Source organism: Haliaeetus albicilla, chromosome 6 (assembly GCF_947461875.1).
Source record: "Haliaeetus albicilla chromosome 6, bHalAlb1.1, whole genome shotgun sequence".
NCBI classification, from domain to species: domain Eukaryota; kingdom Metazoa; phylum Chordata; class Aves; order Accipitriformes; family Accipitridae; genus Haliaeetus; species Haliaeetus albicilla.
In genome coordinates, this window is record NC_091488.1 from 26977930 (window position 1) to 27001477 (window position 23548).

Sequence of the window (23548 nt, forward strand, 5' to 3'; positions counted from 1 at the left end):
TTTATACAGATGATTCCTGAGTTTGAAGATGTGACTTGCAATACCAACCAAACCCAAAACGTAGGACTGACTGGCCAAAGGAGAATTCTATTCACCTAATGTAATGAAGAGAAAAACTATTTCATTATCATTTAGTTTTCACATTTACAGAGGATACTTTTAAATTATGAAAGTGTAGGGTTCAGCGTTCGGAAGATCTCGCGATGTCACGGAAAGTTAGAGGGTTAGTCGCAGCCTTATGATGTGTCTGTAATCCCGCCTATCCTTGTTAGTATAAAAGGAATTGACTGTGCAATAAAAGGCGGAAGTTGGCGCTCACACTGTGTGTGTTATCTGTCTCTTTCCCTGATCTGGGGGGTGATCAGTGATCTAATCGTGGCACCTTGATATGCAGCGAACGCTACATGAAAGTCTATGAAAAACGATTTATATTAAATTAAAACAAAAGCACAAATCTATTATCTGAAAACTCAGAACAAATGTTTGTATTTTCTATGTAATATAACAAAAAAGAAGACAGAAATAAATAAAAGTAGGGACCTTCATAACTATCTGCTTTATTGTCTTACGTTTTCTCTTTCTCTGGCAATATTCTCCCCTCTGATTATTGTCATATAATTAGAGTGGAAATTGCTTAACATAAAAATCAATATTTAATAAATTGTAACTTCATAGATGTATCTTAAGTTTATTCCTGCTAGAAAAACCTAATATACAGCATACATATTGCAGAAAGATCTCCAGAACCCAGAGGCCATCGTCTCTGTAGAAGTCAGCATGGAAACAAAGAAGTTCCCTCTGGTAAGAGCTTGTATCCAGAGTTTCATGATGACTTGACAGCCATGAGAAGTGACAGTCACCTCTGAAAGTCATGGAGAGTTGATCAACCAGCTCCTCTTCATTAAAGTATAACCTTGCAGTGGTACACATTATAAGAACATAAAAGAACTTGTGACTCATGTTAAATATAGTATTTTGAAAAAGAAGAAATTTTGAGATCACAGTAAAGATGAAAACACTTTAGTTGAAGGACTGAAACTTGAAAGGAGTTTTTCAAAACTATGAAACAGCAGCATCTAGGAACCAATCAAAATTCAGCAGGGTAGCACAATATTGGTGATTTTAACACAGTATCATTTATTGCAAAAAAATCTGCCAGCTCCCATCAACACTTTTTTAAGTGGTGGGTGGACAAAACACTATAAAATTGACAGTGGACAAAAAATTCTTATTAAGGTGGGAGAAAACAATCTTACACAGAAATGATTTAAATCTGTAAAATGTTAGCCTGACAGGCATGAATTGGCTCCTGCCTTCTGATATGTAGAATCCACATTAGGTATCATTTCTTCACACCCATAGCTTTGGTAAATTAGACCACATCAAGTGTCTCCTCTAATAACTTCTGTGATAGCCCAATTTTCCCTCTGATGGTCATTTTCATGCTTGTTTTCTTTCTCTCCTTATGTCAGTTTTTCCCTTGTCTGCACCCTCCTCCCCCAGTACTGGTGTAGTAAAACAAAATAAAAAAATACAATAGTTGATGGCCATGCCCAAGGGAAGGTGAAGATGCTGTTTGATTTCTTTATCCACAATTTAAAACAGACCACAGAAAAAATTTACTTTTTTCTAGAGTCACTATAGTCCAACCTTTATAGAATGAACACTTTTTCTATTAACTAAGCTTTCACTTAAAGTTCTGTAATATTTTTACCAAGTTCAAGAAGAAAAAGCAAACCTAGTTTTCAGAAAAAGTCCAAAACATCAAAAGGAATAATTGGAAATTAAATACACCAATAACTGTACCATGTTGTAACTATTAAATTGGTTTAAAGAAAACATATTTATTGACAAGAGTTTTTAGAGCTGCATTTTTTTACATCTAGTTAGAGTGTACATACTAGAACAGGATGTATTTAGAATTAAGAAACCCTATTTCAGATCAAAGGATTTTAGAGCCATTTCTAGCCAGAGAATGGCATTATTTATACTACTGTCTCCACAGAGGATAAATCCATTTCTTGTTTGAAAAGGTTAGGCAATAAAGAGAGATTTATAAAACTAGTACAACTAATTGGTTTCCTTTTCCTCATCCTCTGTTGGCTTCAGTACACACTGGATAACCTTAAAACCTCCACCCAGTCTGGAGCAAAATATTTTTACTAAGATTTTACATTACTGTTTTTCTAAGAGATCTACATAATTATTATTAGGTTTGTACTGAATCAAAACCATATTTTAAAGGGAGATCTATCTGCATGTATTTTCTCATACTGTCTTAAAATTCACATTATAAAAAGCTGACTTTTCAGAAAAACAGTTTTACTATTCCACTCATCTGTGAAAAATAATAATTACAAATATTCAGAAGACAAAAGATGGGAAGACATTTCTAGTTTATAAACAACATTAAGAATTAACTTAGCAGAGATTTAAGGCAGCAAAAAATAAGATGAACAGTGGCCTTTATTATCTCTGAAATCTGTAGACTGATACCAGGTTTTATTATGGCTTACTTCTTTAGTTCTTGATTAATACCAGTGTTAAGTCACTACATCTATCCATCATTTTGTATATTGCAAATGCTATTTCATTATCCCTTAAAAAACATAACAATAAAAAATATTTAATTGGTTAGCTGGAGGTAGCTCTTCTGGAAAAAAAAATGCTCTTTGATACGCTGTGACTGTCATTGAGATAATTTCCTAATAACATTTGTAAAACAAGGGTTTCAAGATTTTATTGCATTTCATACAATGTTACTGATACTATCATCAATAGCAACAACCTATTTTTAAAAGCATGTCAGACTTGCTGATGACTATCACTGACTATACTAGGTGAATAAAATCACTGAAAATTACTTTCAAATAAATATGAAGAGATGAGACTTAAGAATGAAATATTATGTATCTTATGTTCCATTTATCCATAACAAGAGGCAGAACAATGCCAGCAAAGAAGAAGATTTCTTTTTCTGTGTAATTAAAATGAAATCCATATAAACCATAATTGTAAAGGAGGGATTTCTCAGCAAAATGGTTCAGTGCTAGTTTTCACGCTCTAATTTAGCAATTTGATCCTGTTAAGCAAAAGACGTGGATACATACTTAGCAGTAAGTTTCACATACTTAAAACTTTTTGATGTCAAAAATGAAATAAGAATGAGCTTCAACATTTTGTAAAATTATTGCTTAAATATTTGGCATTTCTTTGATGACAGCTTGCCAATTAATGCAAATTACTACAGCACTTAATATACAACTTCAACACCTGGGCACCAGAAATTACTGAATATTCACTTATTCATTTCACATAGCCCACTGAGCAATAAATCAGGCCTAATGGCTAGAATGCAACTTCTTACCCAAAATGGGCAAATTGAATAGAACAAAAGAATATTTAACTTGCCTATAAATAAATGCAGCTTTAGAAGCTTTATTAGTCTCTATTGGTAATACACAATGAATATCCAGCTAAAAGGAATGATGTAACATCACAGAAAGTCACGGAAGATGTTAATGGGAGACTACCCCCTTATTTTTCTCAATTAAATAAGTGAATAACCAATTACCTATAAAACATTTTTATCATATACAAACCCAAATATCACATGCAAAAAAAACATTATCAAGAATTTATTTTAAATGTTATATACATCCCTGTGGTCCCTTTGACCAGAGCTTCATATGCTGCTCTGGCAAAAGTAATGAATCAGATACCATTTGTGGGATTGTGTTTTTAGTAACTAGGCTAACACTTCTACCCTGCTTCCCAATGCAAACACTAAAATAAATAAATAAATAAATAAATAGAATTATAAATTATATCACATTTCAGGAAGAATGAATTAATACAGGCTCATTTATCATTCGGTATATAGATGCTCTACTGATGAGGTGCCAAACCTAACCCTTAGCTACCAACAGCAGCGGTGATGGAAGCTACAGGTACAAACTCATGCCAGGCAATCCCCAGTGAATGCAGAGGAAAAATAAGGCTCAGCTCAGAAAACTGTTCTACTATAATGATCACACTACAGAAGTAAACTCACCTTTTCACTGAACAGACTGAACATCTATATTCAATGTAAATTCATTCAAATGCTGTCGATCAAAACTTCTTGTATGGTCCTCATCTAGGGACACACATCAATAAGCAAGTTTTGAAGTCACAGACTAAAAGCGATCTTTTCTATACAACTACAGATCTATGAGAGCCGCTCTTTTCTTCCTCACAGTGTCCTAAACTCTTTGTATAATCTGGAATCTTAAAAAGAGTCTGGACCTGTAGAGGCTCAGAATAATTTAAAAAGTGGTATTCTTCTAAAAATTGTAAAGAAATGTGCTTGAGACCAAGTCAACAGCGAAGACCATCACTAATGAAGAACTACTTAATACAGTGACCATAACACACTACAATTAACATCCAAAAGAGGAAATAATGAACCAGAATAAAAGGGGGAACTACAGAAATCAGAAGCATATTTTTGTTAAAAGAACATCAGAAGGGAACTTAAAAAGATAATATGCTTGTAGCTGACATAGAAATATTCAAAGATCCCACGAGACATTCATATTTTGTCACTTCTAACTGGGTACACCAACAAAAATACCAGGCAGCTTATTTGCTTGTGTCTTTATCAAAGTAAGTTTTGTGGTTCTGTTTCTAAGCACTGTACATTCTCCAAATAGCACCAGAATGCTAATAAATATTGAGGGTGGAAGGGACCTCTTGAAATCTTCTAGTCCAACCTCCCTGCTCAAGCATGGTCAGCTTGACCTCTCCGGGCAACCTGTTCCACCTTCACAGTAAAAAAGCTTTTTCTTGTGTTCATATGGAATTTTGTGTGGTTTAATTTGTGCCCATTGTCTCTTCTCCTGTCACTGGGCACTACTGAGAAGAATTTGGCTCCCTCTTATTCATTCCTTTCTACCAGATATTTACAGACATGGCTAAGATACCCCTGAGCCTTCTCTTCTCCAGGCTGAACAGTCCCAGCTCTCTCAGCCTTTCCTCATAGGACTGATGCTCAAGTCACTTACCCACTTTTGTGGCTCTGCGCTGGGCCCACTCCAGTAACTTTCTATCTTTCTTGTACTGCGGAGCCCAGCACTCGACCCAGCACTCCAGATGTTTCTCACCAGGGCTGAGCAGAGGGTAAGGATCACCTCACTTGACCTGCTGGCAACACTCTTCCTAACACAGCCCAGGAGGCTTGTGGCCTTCTTAGCCAAACGGGTGCACTGCTGGGTTATAGTCAAGTTGTTGTCCACAAAGATGCCAGGTCCTTCTCTGCAGAGCTGCTTCCCAGCTCGTGAGCCCCCAGCCTTTAACTGGTATAATGAGGTTATTCTTCCCCAGGTGCAGGATATTGAACTTTATAAGGTTTTTCTTTGCCTAGTTCGATTGCCTCAAAGTAATACGAAAGGCCAAAATGTATGTGCACTCAAAAGACAGACAAAGTCTAGCTACAAGCTTCTGTTCACCACCAGAAGCTGGGAAAGTGCTCCAAGAACACCTGACGTTTATTAAACCTCTTTCCCCCTTAACATTTCATACAGGCTAGTAGGACTTTTGGCCTCATCCAGCATTGCCCTTTCACATTCAGGAAGTTAGCATAAAAGGTGTGGTAAAGCAAAAGGAAGTTAAAAAAGGAAAAAAAAAAAAAAAAAAAGAGTTCTCTTGACAGGAACTCCTTTCCCATTCATCCTCTTTGTTATCAACATATGCTTGGTAAGAAATACCTCCAGTCCCAGTCTTTTCTGAACTAAAACAGTTTTCACACATTTTTAGTGATAACATTCCAACCTGATCTACAATTTCTAATTACACTAACCTATTGTTCCTCAGTAGTAATTCCTACTGATCTTACTATTTGTCTGAATTACGGACACTTCTTCTCACTCATTCAGCTGTTAAATACTGAAAAATGTCTACAGTACCTATCCACCACTATACAATCCTGTTCCAGTCCACCTTCTTCACCAAAGTAACATTAAGTCATCAAATCTGAACAAAAACTCTGATACTGTAACCATGGACAACATATTACATGGTATCTCCAGTATATTACATATGGGATCTATTTCTGATATTGTATTTTACTTCAAGAACTCCACCATTTAGACGGAAGTATGCAGCATAGTTTGTAGCTGTATGTTTACTTTTCCACAAATATAAATTGATGAAATGGACCATTTTAAAATTCATAATCAACACCATCAAACCTGACAGTAAAGGATATTTTGTAGAGAGATTACTAAGCAAAAAAATCAACTTTATTTCTTTTTTAATCCCATTCTAATCACCTTTTTAATCTCCCAGCTAATGGAATTCTACTCCAAATGCTATTTTATTCTATTGTCTTTCCTTTCAGTTATACTGCAGTGCTCATCTTGACTAATATATGTCTGCAAATCAACTAGGCTGGCTGTCTCTCCCAGTATGTACTGACCAGAAGGCATAGCCCAAAAGCTAATGAGCTGCTAAACATTGCTGCCATTGAAGAGAGATGTATTGTGAATTTGCAATTTTGCAAAACACCATGCACATAACTGATGATTCCTGTCAGCTGCTGTAGTGCGAGATCACGATTGACTCTGAGATAACAATTAAAATGGAATACATTAAGTAACTCGTTATGGATAGGAGAAGCATAAAGCTTGTCACTGACTGTGGCTTCATTTCCCTGACGTGACACTTCATGAAACCCTTAATGATTTGTCAGGTATCATAGATGATGAATCCATGTGTAAAACTTATTTGGAATAGTCTACAGCTTTGCTCTACTACAGGCAAATCACAAATTTTATTTACTTTGGAATATAAATCTTTTTTGTCAGGATGCCCAGACAGCAGAAAGGCTAAATGATTCAGAAGAAAAGGATTACTGTACACTCATTTCACTCATACAAAATTAAAGATTTGACTCACAAAAGGACTGTTTATTTTTCAAGAACCTTAATTCCACATTGGATTTTACTGCCCTGTGCCTTAGTTCCCATTTCACTGTAGAAAAGGAAGGGATGGCTCAGAAGTGAATTCACACAGGAGTTTGATAGTTGCACTCTTGGACTCAGTATACAAATTCTGCTTATGACTTCCTTTAAACATTGATGCCCTTTTGAGAATCTAGACTACCTATTCACTAAAACTTCCAGGGCAGAAGAATTTTGCTGAAACTAGTAAATGCTGAACAGGAAGCACATGAAATCTCATCCATTTAGAGACTTAGGCACATGTGTCATCACTGAATTCATAAACCATAATCCCCTAGATTTAGATTATAAGATTCTTCTTTTAAAAGGGGGCTATTCTTTTCAAATGTAACAACATTTGGAAATGTATCTTCTTTACATTCAGTACTTCAGTGGTCGAAGTTCTCGCCCATGTATCATCACATCCTCACGGACCATCTTCCTAACCATCTGGACTGTTTTGAAGTGGGTTCAGTGATAAGTTTGTGTATTTATGAAAACATAAATAAATAAATAGTAATAATAATTATTGTTGTTGTTGTTATTAAAAAAATCAGTTAACTTTTAACTCAAGACTACCTCAAAATAAATTTCACATTTACTTTGCTCCCTTTTAGAGAACCTGCTTTTGCCACCTTTGAACTCTCCTCCAGCTTTCTGACTAATTTCTAGCATAAAATTGTTTATATTTTGTTTATGAAACCAAACACCAATATTTCTGTGACTCCCTGAACCAATGTGACTGTTGTTCTAGTTACAGCTATGTTCCTTTGTGACTAACAACAAAGTAAATTTTCACTGACTGTGTTTTAAGTGGATACATATTTGTGCATACTGACCAACTGAAGTATATGAATTCAAATGAAAGTAGAAGTGACCGTACATCTTCTTATAGTAGTATTTCCAGAAGTGCATGCCAATCAATTCTGTAACAAAAAAATCTGTTGAGAAAAGCCCAGAATGTCAGGCTGCAGATTTCAATATTTTCTTCCAGTTATAAGTTTTTGTGCCAATTGAATTCTGAGGTGCAGTGAATTTTGTACAATGAAAATAAAGCTACACTGATCCAAGGCTGAGGCTTTTTGGGAAGGCTGCTACTTTAAATGACAAATGAAAGCAAGACATCATTAAAATTAGACACATTTTAAATCAGAGGTAGAAAATAAAGCAATACACCAAGCCAACTTCAAAAATTTTCTATTTCTAATGTCTTATTATACTCCTCACACTACAGCTGGTAGGTGTAGAGGCCTTAAAATCGCAATTTTTTTTTAATTTAACTTTTTACTAGTTTGCTGTGATTCATTAGATAAATTCCAAGCTTGATTTTTGCAACTAACAAAGCATAAAGGACTAAATCCATGAACCACTGCTTTCATTGTACTCTCCCTTTTAAGGCCAAACCCCAGCTTTCAAGCAGCACTGAACATTATTAGCGTCTAAGTGCACTGGACATTAAAATCAATCAGAGTTTATCCTGGAAGCCTAGACACATAATGAGATGCTTCTAATATAGCTTTTAGAAATAAAAAAGGAGAAGAATTTTCATCATTGTAGCTGATCATGGCTGAAAAAATACATGGACAGAAAAGTACAGACATTTTCATGCTTATGAAATACTTGCTAAATGTGGATCTGTGAACAGTAATCAGACAGGGGAAAAAAAAAAAAAAAGCTGTTCTCCAAGGGCACATATGATTAACAAGCTGGAACCAATTAAAGACAAGTGAAATCCATTAGAACAGAAGATCCTCAAAGTTCTGCTCATGCCTCCCTGGGTGGCTACATGCTGCCTAAATATGCACGTGCAACACGGGACAAGACACCCAGGAGTAAAAAGTTACGTTTGCATCGTTCATGCTGGAGAAGAGATTATGTAATATTATTTCCAAAAACTTTAGTACAACACTTAATGTAGCGTATCACTAAAGCGTATTTACTAGTCAAGACAAAAATATTTCTTTGGCCATCTATTTAGGTTTGAAAAAACCTGGTCACCTGAAAAGTAATACTACAAAACAACCCCAAGTCATACTCTGTTTATGTAGGAACACTATAATTTGAGCATGTTCAAAACCTAAAAATCTCTCTTTTGTGATATGAAAAAACCCCTATATTTTTACTTATTCAATAAAATAAAATTTGTTGATATTCTTTTAATTTCCAGGCTGATTCATGTTAAATATATATACATATATATATATTAAAAAAAAAATCTTTCTTTAGGAATATCATCAAAGGTTAACTTGGAAAATCTGTGATCCATTCCTAAACTTGGAAACAACGTTGATATTTTCTAACTTAACTTGCTAAGGAGAAAACTCTATCTACAATGGTCTTCTACAATGAAGGTTAGTTCCAGTAGTTCTTTTAGCTGATGTTTCTTCTAATTTAAAAGAAAAAAAAACTTTACCAAATGGCAACTAGCCAGGCCAAAATGCTGGCAAAACTGTTGTTTTTCCTAAGCAATTTAGTTTTATCTCCTCTATTATAGATTCTCTAGGTAATCCTTTCATTCTAGTAAGGCCATTAAAACATCTTTTTCAACTCTTTTGTAAGATAATACATACGGCTGTTAGCAAGGACTTGCTGTTAGCAAGTTGAGATCAGATTCTTCATTAATAGGAAAGTTTCTAGTTCCAAAGTTAATTCATCAGAATTTCTGAAGAATTTCTGCTTTTACCTGTCCAATCTCTATTAGAAATTTAAGTCTCAACAAGCACTCTGCTCAGACTCACCAGGCTACAATTTCACAGAGCTCATGCTCCTCTTCTGGACAGAGCCCTTCTACCTTAGCTTCAGATCTAGGCTGGTTTTTTCCCTCCAAGTTTATTACATTCATTTTTATTACTAAGCAAAAAAAAAAAAAAGTCCAAGCATAAACATGGTTTCTAAAACAACCACCACAACCACCACCACTAGCCAGTCTATTCAGATAAAGATACGAAGTTCTTTGCTATCCCTGACTAAAAAGAAAGTGTCTGAACATTGGCCTCCCATGGGCTTTGCATTCCCTGCATCCCTCTCACCTCATCCTGTCTCATCCTTCAGTAGACGCTCCTCTTTCCCGTCCGTCCTCCAGGATTGGTGTTAGCTGATCTCACTGATACAGCTTTAAAGACCACTTCTGTGATGACATTTCCTAGAGCTTCCTCCCCACTCCTGACCCATCCATGTTGGGTTCTGTAACACTGCTGTCCCTTGCAGTAGCTCAACATTACCAGAGCTTGTCTGGGGCTCTAACCACGTCAGGTGTGACAGAGTAACCTAACTACTGATTAATTTTATCAATTAACTTGAACAGAGACACATGTAGAGATGGGTGAGTTTGGCTCCCACTTGCCAGGGCACAGAAGCAGAAGGCACACACCCACAGAAGCTGTGCCTGTCCTGCAGAAGTGGTGCCCACTGCCTTTCGTGCAATCTCAGTACCCAGTTCCCCCACAATCTGGACAATTAGTAAATATTTAAGAGAAGAATCAACTGTAATACAATATTTGTTCCTAATTTCTCCTTAGAGGGGAAAAAAAACCAGGGAGGCCAACACATCGTACTCATGCTGGGAACCAAATTAGTGTTCAGAAAGGAAAAGTTACACACACATGAATATTAACCAATATGGCTGGAAGTAAATACAAGTGAAGTTACAAAACAATTTTATTTCTTTTCTATATGACCTTTCAAATTCCCTTAAATTAAATGAAAGGGGGTTGATTCTCAAACGTTTCTTCAGTGTGGAACTTCATCAGACATTTAAAAAAAAACCAAACAACTATGTAAATTATAAACTCTAAGATTTTATCTACTATCATCTGATAAATGTCATCACAGTAATGCATGTAAAGAGGTCAGTGAGACAAGCTGCATGCACCTTACATTACTAGAAACATTAAATCACCTTGCTTATGTACAGGCAGTCCGATACTTCCCCTTTGGACATCACATAGAACAGATAAAAGGGTTAATATATACTTGGTATTGTTCTAACAAGCAAGATATCAGCTGGTAGGTGAGACCATACAGAAAACACCACTGAAGCCCAAGGAAAATACCAGCTGTCTCTGCTCAGAGAAGACAGATTACCACCTGTCTGGTTATCTTCCATACACAATACAAGGCACGTTGGTCATTTTAACAGGGATAACTGTACCCATATGCTGTTTAATTTTGCACTGCACTCTGCCGACTTGTAAATATTCGTGATGGATCATTGCAAATCATAGATTAGCCCAGTGGTGATGTTTAGCTGGTGGCTGAACTTCACGCTTACTTTAGCTCCCTGAAGCCTTTATTCTACAGTGTGCTATGTTAGCATCACTACTTTAGGCAAACAACAGAAAGCAAATACATATGCATGCACATGCGCACGCACACACACATAGGGAGGAAAAGAATTTTAAAAAACAATTAAAATTTACAAAAGATTTTAGGGAAGAACTGTTTTAAGTCACAGTCTGGCAAAAGAACACTTAACAAGCTTTGTTCTATATACTGTGAGAAGTCCTGCTTACATTTTAAGCAACACACCAAATACTGGTGTTACAAGATCACAAATACTGTTGTAGCTTTAAAACTAACCAGAAAAAAAAAAAATCTTCTCACATTCTATACGGCTAGGGGAAAAAAAAAAAATATCTGTTCCAGTAAATTTTACAACATTAGCAGAACATGCCATTTATGATACAAATAGACGACCGGCACTTTTTTTTTTTTAAGAGCAAGTAACTAGAAACTCAGCAACAACTTTCTGTTGTTTTGGACACTGATTCTTGCAAGTTAACTGAGTCTTTTTATTTTTGAAATGTGGCTCTAAATAACTAGTTTTATAACATAATCTGAGTTTTATAAAGAAATAAGCAGGAAAATCATCTACAGTGTAACTCTGCCACCTTCACAACCATAGCTCTGCCAAAAAAGCAAACTCAGCCTGAATCCTCAGATCCCATAGGAGCTGCAAACTTTATTAGAATATTCTGGCTCTTCATATTATTCTTTTTCTGCCCTTATTCTTTCCTCTGTGTTGAAGACAGGGTGGGGGAAAGGCCCATGAGAGTCACTGGCATGGAATACAGCTGCCTGCTCTCTGTCAGCCAGGTGTTAGTGGCTAAAAGCCGCATCATTTGCAAGGAATAGCAAGGATGTCCGAATAGGAGGCAGAATACATCAATGAGGAGTGGGACGAAGGATCTCAAATTCTGAGCATCTCTGAAAGGCCAGAGATTTGGGGTGCTCTTTAACCTTGCTCAATCCCTGCAAATATTTTGCCCTAGCAGCTGTTCAGATGTCTGTTTGAACAGAAATTTGTAAAAAAAAAGCTGAAATAATTATTTTGTATGAAGCTGTTGCATCATGGTCTAAACTGCTAGTTATTGCAGGGCTCTGAGACAATGTACTGTGGTTTTGACCCAGAAACAAGTATTCATGTACGCTGCTTTCAGTTTTAGAAAAAATTAAAAACCCAGAGCCTTGAAAGATTCACACTGAAAGGAAGGATCACAGATTCCCTGTGGAAGCTCATACAACTCACTCTATTAGGTCAGGTGCGAAATTTGTGACAGCCAAGCAGAAACTTAACACCATATCCATCCCTAAGTCTTCCGCCAAAATAAAAACACTAAGTCACAAATCCACCATCTAGCCTTTTCAGTATTTAGAAATTCTCAATTTTTCAAACAATAAAATGTCACCACATGTTTACTCATAATATATATTTTAATTCCGTCCTTGTCTGCACTTACTTGGTATTAAGTTGCTGAGTTAGCTAAATAAATAAATAAATAAATGAGTTCCCACCCCCCAAAAAAAAAAATCCACAGAACAACATGAAGTTCAACTGACATATGATTTCTTAGCAGAAATTCCAGGCTAGAAAACATAACACTGTCATAAAATTAAACCAAGGAAACTTCTGATTTTAAAACATGTTATAATGTAGTTCAACATGCAAGAAATGCATAATTTATCGACAAATTGCCTTAAAATAGCTAGCCGTTTAATTAGCTTCCACTTCATTGAAGCTGATAAAATTTATTTTATTCTCAGCTGAAGCAAGTCAAGACTTTTCTTGTGCTGATCTACATAGCAACTGAGATTCGCATGTTACTTTTAATAAAGACTCAAATGCTCTAACAGTAAGAGTCTTTCAGTATAAATGAATTTACCTTCTTAAAATTGTTTCCCTGTTTTGTAAAGGAAAAACACATTCCTTAAATTAGATTTTAAAATAAAACTTGCAAGTCTACTGAAATACAAAACAGTTTTTATAACTGTACTTCAGATACATTGTTCACCCATACTCTATCGCGAGGTATATGCAGAATTATGTAACTTAATTACCGTATGTTTGCTCTCAGCATATTCAACTGCATACAATAAAGGCTGCATACACATTAATCATATAGCTATCAATACTCTTAAGTTTGACCAACTGCTAAGTTAACTTCTTAGCCCCAGTAGTGTGTCACCCTGCCTGTGCTCCCACCACCTGTGCCAGAGTTAATACTTGAGTGTCAAAGATACAGCTCTGTTTCAACTTCAAAATGGCAGCTTTTGCAACTCCAACTAAGTGTAACCACAATAGCCTGTTAAACAATGGTTATAATACTTAATTGCACTCAGCAATCAGTTTTTGGTTTATTATAAAAGGACAAAAAAACCCACAGATAAAAAATAAATTCCTTTTTACAGCAATTTTCACAGAAATTAAGGAATGTCTCAAGCTCTTTTACACATAGGAATTTCTTTCAGGAGCAGAAAAATTAAGTTGACCATGAAAAATTTTATGTTATTTCACAGGTTTCATACATAAGAGTTTATTCCCTATAGCCTAATATTTTACCTAAAACACTGCAGTAGGATGTGACTATATTATACCAAGCAGTAAATACTGTAAACACAAATTTATTGTTAGCTACAAGATTAAAAGCATAAGGTTTTTTTTAAAGTCAGTTCAAACAAACTCTCTTTCTAGAACATGGCCTTATAAATAAACAAATTATTTTTAGTTTAGGGACTTTGAAAGAATAAATCTCGTATGCAGTCAAAATTTTATTGCTCCAGTCTGATTAGACCTTGTTTCAAGTAACCAAACACAGTTGCGTAATCCAGGTGAGAAAGAGCAGTTCCTACCAGCTATCATTACTTGAGGCTAATATATCAAGTGAAAATAAGAACATCAATAGGTGGAATTTTAAAAGTTCAGTTGATTATTAGGTTAAAGTCAACAAGAAAACACAATTATAGGCACAAATACTGTATAGGAAGACAGAAGTTGCAAAAAAATGACAGAAACTGGAGGAATATGATTTTTTCATACCTTTACCAAATAACGTAATTATAGTCTGGCAGCAATATGCCACAACCCTGCATGCCACCCTGACAGCAAGACGAGATTGCCACCTTCGGCTGCTTATTCACGCTCCTTTACCAAAAGCTATCCTCTCTGATAAAGATCTGTTTAAATAAGTTAGCCTAAATATAGGCTAAGTAACAGCTAGCATATAGCCTTTCCCTAACTTAGTTTTGTCAAAAATAATTCTGTACGGTTTAAATAGTGTGATTTAATTCAGGTTTTCTCAAGACAGATTGTCTTGACAGTGGCTACACATGCAGTTATGCTGCATCTGACTGGGGCTGTAATAACGGCAGAGGAGGACAGAAGCGAACAGCTGCGACTGAAACCTCTTAACTTGGCTTAACTGTAGCCAGAAGAGCACATCTGATCTAATTTGAAAGAAAAAGCAGTTAGTGTCACACCCAGCCAACTCCCCCACCTCTGTGGGGTCCCACATACGGAGGAAGGGGATGAGGTTATCCTCCCAGTCCTCACTTTCTGAGCCACACAGTAGCGAGAGCAACTGTCTGCCCAGGGTAACGGAGTCTAGCACTTCAGCCGCCGCGATCTGGAGAAGTAAACTCCACAGTGCTGGAATTTCTTTCCCCATGCGCCCAAAATAGCCTGTGCTTGCTGCTCTTCTGCATTTCTAAATGTAAGAAATCTTTTTTTCAGAAAACTTATGAAGAAAGAGTAAGCATCTGAAAAGGAAGTCTTTTTTTGCTGCAGTTCTTTTTTGAGCCTATATAATCTGTCAAGTATTTGATTACCTATTTTATTATGCAACTATTACATAGATTATGCCAGGTTTGAGTTCCTACAGTGTTGTGATTGAGATAGAGCAACCCAGACCAGCAGCAGGCTAGAACCAGCCCCTTACTAGGAGGTTTTCTCTGCAGCCTTAACTCAGTGAACGGACATACAGACTGAGCTATCTCACATAAAACTAATACAACTCTCACCTAAAACTAATACTAAACCAAACCCTTCCAAACGATATTCAGGTTATTTATTTTAGATGGAGACAAACTCATTCGTATTAACATCTACTGTGTATTCTTCTAATTCGTGACAATGTCTGTCAACATGCTTAGTAAAGGAGTATACCACGTGGCCATGGGGCTCCATTTCCCCTGTGAAACTACACAAAGAATCACTTAGCACGCCATGCACAAAATGAGTTGTGGCCCAGCATCACAAGACCTGCAACATTAGGGTGGTTTAGCCTGCATCTGAACTAAAAAATCTGGGAGACTCAAACCAGGCAGTAAACAGCTTTAGACTGTGCCGGTGACTCAGTTCAGACTGATAGCTCAGGTGTCAAGCACCGCTTACTGCAAGCTCCTGGGAAGAAGTTTAAAGGCAAAGCCCAAGTTCAATATCCAAACAGACTCCGCTACTGGCACTTGCTACCTCTGCCTGGTAAAGTGTCTACAACTGCACTTTTTAAAAGTCCAACACATCTGCTCCCTGCAGCTCATTCATCTCTTCCTACCCTCTTTCTATATGTTTACTCCTAGGCTAGGTTGTAAGCTCTTCTGATCCTGGATTTCATTCTATGGTCAGTAGAAAAATGGGTGAAAACCAAGCAAGTTTTCTTAATACCTTCCTGACTTGCTGTATCTATGCCTATAAATTCTGATTTTACAAAAGGACATGTCAATAAAATACTATTCTAGGAAAAAAAAAATTATATAATACATTAGAAGTTAGCCACACAATGATTTATATTTTCATGCTGAAGAATTTCCTTACAGATAAGAAGAGAAATAACAGAGTTATGTCAGGTATCATTATATGAAAACAATAAAGTGAATTAAAAAAAACCCAACCAAAAATGTTATAACCAGGATAAAGCAGATTATTTTTCTCCTTGTAATATGTGATTTTTTTGAACTCTGGGAAAGATTATAAATCTTTTTTTTTTGCAAAACTTCATACAGGAAATTGATTAAGTATTTTTTCCCTGTTGCTTAGAATCACACAGGCAGAAGAAAAATATATTTGTAAGGGGTCTATACTTTCCTCTATTTTATTTCTTTGAAACATTCATTGTAAGTTCTTGATTGAAAATGGATAGATTTATAAAGACTTTTATTTCATTAACAGAAAAGGTAAAGTAATCTCACATTGCATTTACCGGAATTTTCATTTTCTCCCACGCAACTGTGTGCACAAAAAAAATCCACTAAGAAAAGTCTGAGAGAGTACAACTTTAAAAAGACCTATGCTGGATCGATACTGACTTTCCTCAGTACATCGCTTGCTTTCCCTCCCAAGTAAGAAAGTAGTGAAATAAGCTACCAGCAACAGCTAAGAGAGATGCTTTATTGCATCAGATTTATGACAACCTGAAATCTATTACTTTCCCTTATAAACTCAGACATAGTTTGGCATTGACATTATTTTGAACTCTTTCCATATAATTAAAAGCTTACACGCTTTGAGTAGGGGCATTGCACTAGATGTTCTCCAGAGCAACCTTCCAACCACAATGGTTCTGAGGCTGTTTTAGAAACAACTCTCTGCTAAATGTACATCTTTAAATACTCGTATTAGTAAAAATATTTCTAGGTTTGTTTTTTATTAAAACCTTAATAATTCAACAACTATTCTTACTAAATGAACCTTGCAGCAGAAGACCTTCATGCACACTAGACAACAGAATATTCAACTGTGCTCACAAAGGTGATAAATACGCAAGGCCACTTCATGCAGACTCTAACAAATCATCTTCTGTAGCTAGTTGTACAACCAACCTCTGTAAAAGCCTCAGTGAGAGCATTTGCTTATTTCAAATATAAAATAAAACTCAAATACTCTTTAAATTTATGATTAATTTCATTTTTATTGTAGGTTTTGTGTTTTTTAAAAGAGACTAACACGTTGCTGGCTGTATGAAAAAAAAAAAAATCAACATTTCTCCTGTTTCTTAACTTGAAACCCCTGCTCAAACTCCTAATATCACAGCAGTTTGAAGAAAACAGTGTAAAACTTTACTGGCTATTTCAAGTTTAGGACCGGAACATCCATTCACTCACAAGAATTTTTTTCTATTTTAATATGATTCAGTGTCTTTATGGTGAGGAAGTAAATGCAACCAACACAATGCTTATCTTTGTAGTCCAAGAGACTTTTTCATTTACCTTCCAAATTGCAAGCATCCAGATTACAAGAAAGTAAAACATTATTAAAATGTACCATTTCTAGAAATTTGCTGTATCAACACTCTACTGGGTTACAATTCAAACCTAAGTTTTGCAGGGCTTTAATTTAAAGGACAGTATTAAAATTCACAAGTAGGGGTATTCTTCCTTTTTTATCATGAATGTATGCACCCAAATAACATTTTGGTATTTTTTCTAAAGAAAATATCAAAAAGAAGCTTGAAAATTATCTACAGGAAAATAATGCATTTCTTCATTTTTAACCAGCTACTGTGGTTTTGCACATTGATCAGACGTGCTGCACTTTTGCAGATAAAGAACAAATTGTTTGCATTGATTTTTACAATCTCCCCACCCAAATATTTCCAAACTAAATCCATTTCCTACTTCAGGCTCATTTTTGTGTTGCTACTTCATAGTTATTAGAACTACAACGTTTGATCTAACAGGCAACTTTAAACAATAAATGACAGAGGGAAACACTCAAAAGGCAAATCCTAGCTGTACCAGCAACAAGAGTATCAAAGGCTTCGTTGAACTTTTCCAGTTACCTGGGTTTCAGCACAGCTCATCTAAAACAGGAACCACTTTACTCTGTAAACTAAAACATTTTTCTATCTTCTACAGTTGTTACCAATTCCAGTGTGGAAAACTTGGCAGATCTCTTTAAAAAACCATGCACTACACATATAAATCACATAAACAGCTATTATTCTTTAATTCTAAAACTTAGTTCTTGTTTCTACCAATTTTTTGGAAGATTTTACTTGGAATGAAACCTGAAAAGTCACTGAAAATATTTTATTCAAGTTCTCCTTAAATCCTACAACAACATTATGCTGTTAATCTGCAAATCTCAGTAAAGCTGCCCTAGCAGAATGGCTAACATGCCTCCAATACTTGTCAATAAAGACTCAGCTGGCACTTTTTCCTCAAAGTAGTCTATCAAGTGCTGCCTTTGTTGTATAGAACTCCTATACAAGGGTATTTCTATATGGCCATAGGTCTCTTTAGGTACATATTCTACTGAGGCCAGGGTAGAAAAGCTATACTAGTTCAGGGCCACAAAGCACATTAATTCAAGTCTGGAATACAGTGTGGCTTCCTGGCCTCAGTACTCTGACATAACTACTTTAAAAACCTGGGTTTTTTTTCTTTCAGGCTAGTTCCACCCTTGCAGTACTATGATAAAACCTGAAGACATAATACAGACAGTCCCAAAAACTAAAAGCAAGTTGTGTTACTTTTTAAATAGGTAATAATACACTCCAATGTATATTTTGTATTATTTTTAAATACTAGTGAATTTGTCAGGTTTTAAGACAGCAAGGACAAATGGAAATTATTTTATGGTATTATTTGCTTTATAAAAAAATCTTGAAAGCAGAAAGAAGGTTTTAAATACCGTAACTTCTGCTGTACCTGCATTAGTGCATATGTTTGGCATACTGAATGTTAAGGTTGTATGTACACATACAATTCTTCTTCAAAGATGGAAAGACAATACTTCAAAGATGTGTGATAGGTAGTGTAAATATTGGGGGTATGAATTTATTTATATGAATTCACATTTGTAACAGTGGTTCACAAATCAAAGAACAGGCCAGTACTGACCACTCTGAAAATAGAACGGAAAGTAAGTAGGATGTTTTTGCTAACCATCTAAAATGAAAAATATCTCCATTACTTAGCTTGTTAAATGCTAACCGATGCTATCAAAAATTACACTGAACTTGACATAGTCAAGTAAGCAAGCTCCGTAACCGAGCAATGCACTTCCAGCAGGTATATCTGCTGCTTAAGGAAACTCTCTGTCAACATGCCACGTAATAGAGATGGTTATGGGCCACCCAGAGTAACAAACAGCCCACAGATCTGATACAATACTACCTCTGTAATTAGTATTATCCTAATGATGTACGCTATGAACAAACATGCAGCAGTTTGAACTTTGGTGTAGACACAGCCTTCATTCTTAGTTCATTTATTTTTATTTCTTTTGCAAATATTCCAGATCAAACACGAAGACCTCATTTGTAGCCTTTATACCTATCTATTTATACAGACTAATTTAATATAGATCGCTTCATGTAGAGCTAAACCCCAGTTTGAGGGCGGGGGGGGATCTGTAAAGAAAGAAGAATAGCAAATGAAAGTGACTTTAAGGACAGACGAGTTTCTCAAGATAACTAGGCCTTCAGAAGACAAATGAAAAATAGTAGTAGTAATAGAGATTCGCAGCTCTTTTACTGGAAGCATGCCCAAGGCTGAAGTAAAAGCTGGGTACAGTATTTCATGGATAAAAGGCAAATATTCTCCTCCTCGTTAAAATAAATGAAAATCTTTCACATTATGGTTTCCTATTCTTAACTAAAGAGGAAAAAAATCAGTGTGTTTCTGGTTCCTGCCTACCAGAAAGTAAGCAAATAATTGAAAAGTTATTGGATTTAAAAAAGAACTTTCTCTCCACTCGCTAACAGAAGAGCATGTCTGTATCACCAAAAGACTGCATGCAAATCAGTTTTGTCCTCAACTACAGCCTTTTTGTACTCCAACTTGAAGTAGAATCCAGATATGTTGAACACTAAGATTCCTTGCCTCCTTAAAATTTTCATAAACTGAAATCGTTAAGTGACAGCTAAAGGTGACTCTTCATATTACACTCCCTCAAAATTCTTCCTATGCATTACAAACAATCTATGCAGAACTGCAGGTATTTGGCCTATGCTCCATTAATGAACAAGTTCAGGTACCTACAATCACACCAAAAAGCCAACTTTCCCCAGGACGTACACATACTGGTACTGGTACATAAATGGCTAGAGAGGTAACGAAATGTTTCACTGATAAATAGAAAATGGAATGTTTCCAAAATAAGTGCAGATCCAAGAAGAGAACAGAAGCCTGAAAAAGATGTCCCAGTCACAAGACATCAAATAATGATGAAAAAAGATTCTAATGAAAAAAATCCCTTGTAAACAAAAGCTTTTAACTTTCACTGGAATGAAAGGCCCTTACGATCTCCAGACACTACCATCATATTTATCACCAGTTTTAATTATAAGCTGTATTGCAAAGACTTTTATTGGCTAAGAAGTCTTATTTCACATCACCAGTAATCCTTACCATAGAAAAAAGCTGCAAGAGAAACAATAATGCTCTACTAGGAACCTCTTACTGTGAATTAGTTCAAAATTATTGTGACTACTATTTTTCTAAACAAAATGGCAAAGCATGCTCAGAAGGCTTTCGTGTATTTTGATCATCTTAACAATCATCACTGAAATAGCACACTTAACAATATTTAGAAAAAAGTTTACTGCTTTACCAAAAGAAATCATACTACTTTATATTTTAGTGGTGTCACAAAGAAACAGTTACCTTCCCATCACCATAAAGCTTACTTCTCCTCACTGTAACAAAACACAACATCTGCCAGCATTAATTTTATTTATATCCATAAAAATGGTGAGGGCATTCAGACAGTATTTTCCAATGAATTTTGGATAAAATCCTCTTTCATAAAGAGTACTACTTTCCCTTTAATTAGCCCTAGTGTAGAACTATTCCTTCCTGATTCTTGTTGTAGAAGCTCTCTCATTTCCAAGCACACCTTGAACTTCCTCAAGAAGGTGAAATCTGTACCATTTCCCAATCAGTGCCTTAAAAAAAAAAAATATAGCTCCAAAGCCTGCCGTAACTTTTTATAGTGGCCATACTACTTCCTTTATAAATGATACAGTAAATCTAAGATACAAAAATAAAATGCACAGGCTCATAAAAGATCTTTATTGCATGCGATAATTGGAAATATATTTTGGATTTTATTTTTTAAGGTAGAGTTTCTCTGTATATTAAATTAATAGAGCTTTGAACAACATGCCTGAATAAATTCGTGCAGAATTTTTATTTCAAGTGAGATACATATGAAACCTATATAATATACACATGTATGCTTAATTAAACAAACATTTTGGAAGCAAAATGCTAGTATACATTTTATTTAGAAGATCAGCACAAGAAATGTAGGTTACGTTATCTAAAATCAAAATGTTTATTATGTAAAACAATTGAATCTATATGAACACTGACGTGCCTTAATGTTCCATTCAATTGATCTGTTTCCCTTGCAATTAAAAAACTGCAATGTTACTTGTTCCAAAGTTTGACACTCTACTACACTTAGAGAAAAGCCTACCTGTGATTATTTATTCCCACTATGCATACATGTTTCCAATACAATTTCTACTCATCAGCCAGAAAGGTCTCCAATACATCTATAGTAGGAACAATCAGACAGAAATAATCATCAGGCATTAGACACACTAAGCCATACGTCTCAACAAATCATCTTAGCCAAAGTAACACCCTTCAAGAGAAGTAACTTTTATTTCTCCAAATCATTTAAAGAGAAAGCCAAAAACTCAAATGATTAAGGTCATGAATAGAGGGATCATTACTCTTAATTTACCTTCCTGTGTTTCAGTTCTCAGCCACAATACAATGCTGAATTTTGGGCCAACACCACATACCAGCAGGAATAATCCCCTGTTTGCTTTCATAGAGGAAGAAGTTACCGAATTCCAGAGAGGTCGTCAACACTGTTTTAAAAAAATATAAATCTTTGGAAATAATAGGTGGACAAAATTTTAGCTAGCTTGGACAGGTTTCAACAGCTTTCTTGGTTTGTTGTGGGTAATGATCCTTATTTCCAGGCCAGCGCCACAGCTGCCTTTCCAAGCCAAGCCTGTGAGAGCCCTTGCCTCCCCAAATCCCCTCATGGCAGCACCTGCCCAAGGAGCCCGTGTCCAAGGTTAAGCCCCTGCGGCTGCAGCACTGCCAAAGTCCCATTTCTACACTCTCAAGAGTATCAAAAGCCTGAGATCCAGAAGAGAAGACAAAGGACAGCTCATTAAGGACTAAAACCGCAGGTACAAAAACCAGCATTATCAGAAGACAGATACACTTTTAAGACCCCCCAGAAACAGGGGATGAGGGGAGGGGAGGAAAGGGAGGAGGCATGGAGCCCCGAGAGCCTGGCACCTTCTGCCACTGGGCAGTGCGCTTCATCTTCTTGCACAAGTCCAGCTGGCAGAGCTGATGCAGTTGAGTGCCCACAGGCAGAGGTGGCCGAGGAATAAAAAATTTCTTTGCTGTGTACTGTGCGTGCATCAAGACACTTTTAAATGAAATCTGCTGAGCAAGACTAGCGCACAACCAGCTACTTTCGAGTGCTTCCTGCTCTTTTGGTGGTCTACGGATTTACAAGATGCCATTGAGATGAATTACAGGCAGAGACAGTACCCAAAGTCTAGTGAATAGCTAATGGCTTCAGATGTAGACCACAGATCAATTCAAACTTTCTACTCTCCTCTTTAAGTATAAAGATACTGCACAGAGCCTCGTCCAGTCTTGCATATCATCAGCTCACTTCAATACAGGAATATTTCAAGGAAACGTTAAACAAAACAAAACCAAACAAAACCAAAACCCTAAAAACGCACATCTCCTCATTTCAGTAAAATATGACCCAACAAGTCTACATTTCCCACAGAAGGAAAGCATATTAAAAGCTACTACTGTTTTGTGACAAGTGTGCTTCTGAAGTTTCAACTGCAATTCTCTTCCGCCGCTCCTCCTACTTCTCTTGGATTCACTAATTTGTGTACTATATGAATAACTAGGTACTTCTTCAAGACACAAATGTTATTTAGGAAGCCAAAACAGTCTGAACAGCAAATCACACACTTTCTTATCCTTTAACTTCTCTTACTGTGTTCTTAATTGAATAAATGACAGTAATGAAATAAACTCCAGTGCTGATTTGAGTTCCCAAAACAGTATGAAAGCCAAAGTGCAGTAGAATTAGCAATGTTTTACCTACTGATTTACTTCATAGGCAAAAAACTGTTTAGACTTTCTTCAGTGCTGTAACTGTGGTCAGGGTAGGATGCATATATATAGCTTCTTAGAGACAGAATCCCTGCATCTACTTTCATGTAAATATAGTACTAATTGGAACTTCTATATAGTATGACTTGACTTGTAGTCTCAAGTTACCTCTTAAC

At 36.0% G+C, this 23548-nt stretch overlaps 1 protein-coding gene across 8 annotated transcripts in view; it reads right to left on the bottom strand.

Moving 5' to 3' along the window:
* ROBO1 (roundabout guidance receptor 1) overlaps positions 1-23548 on the bottom strand; it is a 659452-nt gene that overhangs the window by 237446 nt on the left and 398458 nt on the right. The window lies entirely within an intron of this gene.